At 45.9% G+C, this 4486-nt stretch overlaps 1 protein-coding gene across 1 annotated transcript in view; it reads left to right on the top strand.

Moving 5' to 3' along the window:
• Positions 1–4486, top strand: part of LOC104958410 (uncharacterized protein CXorf22) — a 29147-nt gene that overhangs the window by 5393 nt on the left and 19268 nt on the right. The window lies entirely within an intron of this gene.

Below are 4486 nucleotides of genomic sequence, written 5' to 3'. Positions count from 1 at the left end.
CATTTCGATACGAAAGTACCAATATGGTTGAACACCTGGCTGGGCTGTCGTTCCTTCCTAATGATAACCCTGAGGTGGTGAATTCAGTAACTCCACAATGATTGGCTTCAGGAAAGTGGGGTATAGGAGTTAGACATGTAGGAACTAGGGATAAGCTTATGATCCCAGCTTGTTACTTATTAAGGAAAAGGGGAGGGTTCTTTTTAATGAAGGAGCATTAGCTTCTCGCCTGTATCAGCCTAAGTCTGTTCCTCTTCGTGTGCGCCCTCAAGCACATGTGAGCAGCGCTGAAGCAGTCTTCTCGCTGTCAGTGCTTTGTGATTTGATTCTTACTCCGCATATTTGTCGGGGTTTTTGATTTCAAGTGGGTTGGCAGGTCAATCCCGAAGTGGTGAAAGTCTTGCCGTAACCCCCTCGAGAAAGTCAGCTGAGACACGTTTTACAAATGCGCATCCAGCGCTCTCGTTTCTCTGGACTATTTTTAAATATCGTCCAAGCGGCAGACAATGTTGGCTGTGAGCCAGCCCGAGCATGGCGCGCGCCGTTGCTTGTCGCGCGTTTCTGATTACGATCATCAAAACAACGCGTTAGGCTTGACCGATGACGTAACCCTGTTCTCTTGGACATCGGTGAGTATTTTTTTCGGTGCTAGACGCTTTCCGGCGCGGAGGCGCCGAAGAGGGGCCTTTTAACATTTTGCGGCGATTAATTGGTTCGGCGGTCCGAATATTCGGTGCATCCCTATGAAACACCCTTTAATTTACTGAAACGCATGTCGGGAACCCCAAGGCGGCCCCATGCATAGGCGCCGTAAAATGCTGCTTCTTATTTTAAGTTTTCGTTTTGCTTGCGTCCGCCTTCTTGTGGGGGGGGGGTCCCAGGTGTGTAGACCGACATATGCAACAGCTCTGGGGGTCCAACGGCTCCGGTTGTGTAAGCCCTATATGATCATTTTCTGATTACGATTGAAATAGCCCGCCTCCCTCTCCCCAAGTCTCCTGCTGCTGGGCTGTCAGAAGAGGGGGAGGAAAAGAGAGGCAGGCAGCCGTTTATTAAGAATTATTTAACAGGAACAGCAGTCGTTATCAATCTGTTTTAAAACTCTCAATAAATAACAAAGAAGACCTCTGATCGGCCTTATTCTAATTTTGTACGGAAGATTAAACTTTAACGACATGTTGGACGGCGGACATTCTTTTTTAACGGAACTCTGCGCCACGGTTCCCCTCGTCCCTTGGAAGTGGCGGGGGGAGAGGTGGGTGTTTTTCTCTGCTGGTGGACTACCTGGAGGGGATAGTACAGCAGAGAGAACAGCCGTGCCTTCGCGCAGAAGGAAGGGCAACCATGCTCCGGGTCTTCTTCGCTGCTTTGGTGTATTTTGTGGCGGCAGCAGCCCAGGCTTACGATAGGGCCTGGCATAGTTTACTACAGCGTTCTCCAGGCATTTCCAGCCCGTTAGTGTGAATGGCAACATTAATGAATCGAATCGTTGAACGAAGACTTTTTTGCGTTTGCGTGTATGTGTGACCGATATGCGTCCTCGTGGGGCCGGGGTCTAAGCCAAACTATATCCAGGTCACGCGGGCGCGCGCCGAGATCTGCTATTTTAAAAGTAAACGTCAACACCATATCGACCGCTAAGTATAGTCTATATTAGAACGAGACAAATTTCTTAAACATATATATTGTTTTTTGCTAAACTATGGACAAGATGTCGTTGAGGGCGATGACGTCAGAGGCATCGTCCTATGTGCCAGGCGTTAGCCCGGCAGGCCCCAGCGCCCCAATTTAACCCCTGGGTATTTGTGAGGAGTCCTATATGGCATTACCCCGCTGAAGCTCACCAAATAAAAAACAAACAAAAAAGTTTAATATATTTTCATAGTTCAAAGTTTTGTCAATTGTTTGCTTATTGGGTAAATCTGGTTTCTAGATGGTTTTTCAGGAGTTTTACTTGCACAGAGTACAGAAGAAACAAAGCAGCATTACTGCATTGTGCCTTGACGCTTACAGAGAGTTGAATTTCATGTTGGAGAGGAGGCTTCGGTAGTCTGCTGCACTCTGTTTAAGTTGGCTTCTTACCAATCAATATAGTCAATGTGAGGTAAGTTGTTGTAACCGGTTTTGAACTCAAAGTTGCGATGAGGTCTTAAGAAAGTGTATTGGAAAGGGTCTTAAAAGGATAAATTTGACCTCAGTGACCTCAGAAAGTTAAACTCATCTTGACGTTGACGTCATCAGCCGAGCATCCGAATGTAAAACACACACTGTTGTAGAGCTCATATTACCAACACATGTCTACTAAAGACCGGGAAAAGAAGTGGGGGGAAACTATTCTGCAACGCCCGTGCAACTGTGTGTTGCCAGCATAGAGAAAACGGACGGTGGCGACTTAGGCTGTGCACTTTAATCGATGCCTGCCGATCTAGATATATATCGATATTTTGTTTCCCGAGAAAGTATCGATATTTCAGCCGCGGGTATCGATACATTAACTCCCATTCAAATCCCCCGTGTTCCGCCTGGCACTCTGCATGAAGAGCGGTTACGTCAGCCAGCCGAGCCGCTAGTGTCGCTGTAGAGCATTTCTAGATACACAGACGCCGGTGTCTTCTTCTCGCAGTGAGTGCGAAGCGGTTCAGGAGTATGGCGGCAAACATTAACCACACTGGAGAGGGTCTTCTCTACCGCCGGAGATATCGGCCCAATCCCAAACCACTCCCTCGACGGAGTGAACTCCGTCTGTAGCCACACTCGCAGCTCAACGAGGCTCCCTCCTGTCAGATGGAGGGAGTAAATACAGCAGCAAGCTTTGGGACGGCCTCCCCTCTCTCCGGCAGAAACAGGAAATGCCGTAACTGTATGTAACAACGGTTTCAAATCAACATCTCTTAGACAAAAAGTTTAAATTAATAACTCAAATAAAACTCCTAACATCTTTCATTGTGTTTCAAAGCTCTTTTAGTTTTAAACCTGATGTTTATAAGCTTCTTAGTTTTTGCAACGGTCTGTAAATATACACAACTTTATAATAAAATGCACACATTTACCTTTTTCTAGACTAAACACAGGTATGATCCTAAGTTAAAACATATGTTGGATATGGATGTTTGCTGGAACTACTTGTTAACAGCTTGACAGCAGCGGACACACACAGCGCGACTCCGGTCAGGTAGAGACCGGTCTCAAGTCAGCAACGCTGCAGACTCGCTGTTTGAGGGCTTGATAGCCCACTCCCCCTCCACACCGCTCCACACTCGTAGGCGGACCCTCCGCGTGAACGCGCAAACGGAGGGGTAGGGTGTAGGGGGCGGTTTGGGAATGGGCCATCGTCAATGCTCAGAGAAGTGCACTTCTCCCAGACCACGTTGATCAGATTATATTCCTGAACAAAAATCTGAAGAGAATGTAGATGCAGTTATGTAGAGAGGAGCCTTTCTGTTTAGTGTTTTTGGCTTAAATGTTACTCCTTTGGACTTGAATTATTGGCAGGTACATTTTACATTAAATGTTGTTCTTAGTGACTTGAATTATTGGCTACCTCATATTCTGTGTTAAGCTAAAAATGCTGAAAAAGAATCTGTTCAGAACAGGCCACCTGCTGCACCTTTTAATTCTCCATTGTCCATTGTGATACTGCACTTTATGTACTTACGTTTCAAAGGCTTGTAAACTACAGTTGGCACTGTTTCAATAAATGAAACAAATTTTCTCACCACATCTTTTGAGTCATTTTGTCCAGCATTTGCAAGCTGTAGACTCTCTGTCTAGTCAGAGCCATATATTGTATAATTGATGCTTTCAGTTTTCAGTTGAATTAATTCAATCCAAGTCAATGGAACACTCACAAGATGTCACCAAAATCACACTGTCCCTTTAAAATCTTTCAGAAAATGATGTAAGTATCGAATTATATCGAATCGTATCGAATCGTATCGTTGGCTGAATATCGTGATATATATCGTATTGTGAGCTCAATATCGTGTATCGTATCGTATCGTGAGATTAGTGTATCGTTACAGCCCTATCTATCACCCTCTCTCTCTTCTCTTGATCGCCCCCTCTCTCTCTTCTCTTGATCGCCCTCTCTCTTCTCTTGATCGCCCTCTCTCTCTTCTCTTGATCGCCCTCTCTCTCTTCTCTTGATCACCCTTTTTCTCTTCTCTTGATCGCCCTCTCGCTCTCCTCTTGATCGCCCTCTCTCTCTTCCCTTGATCGCCCTCTCACAGGAGAACACTTCACTGTAGGGTTTCGGCCATGTCTCCACTTTAGTTTGACTCTCTCTCTTCTCTTCTCTCTCTTCTCTTGATTGCACTCTCTCTTCCCTCTCTCTTCTCTTGATCGCCCTCTCTCTCTTCTCTTGATCACCCTCTCACTCTTCTATCATTCTCTATCTCTTCTCTTGATCACCCTCTCTCTCTTCTCTTGATCGCCCTCTCTCTCTTCTCTTGATCGTCCTCTCTCTCTTCTCTTGATCGTCCTCTCT

The sequence above is a fragment of the Notothenia coriiceps genome, unplaced genomic scaffold, assembly GCF_000735185.1.
Source record: "Notothenia coriiceps isolate Sejong01 unplaced genomic scaffold, NC01 NC01_scaffold00028799, whole genome shotgun sequence".
Classification (NCBI taxonomy): Eukaryota; Metazoa; Chordata; class Actinopteri; order Perciformes; family Nototheniidae; genus Notothenia; species Notothenia coriiceps.
The sequence above is the reverse complement of the archived record's forward strand: the minus strand, read 5'-3'. Positions and strand labels throughout refer to the sequence as shown.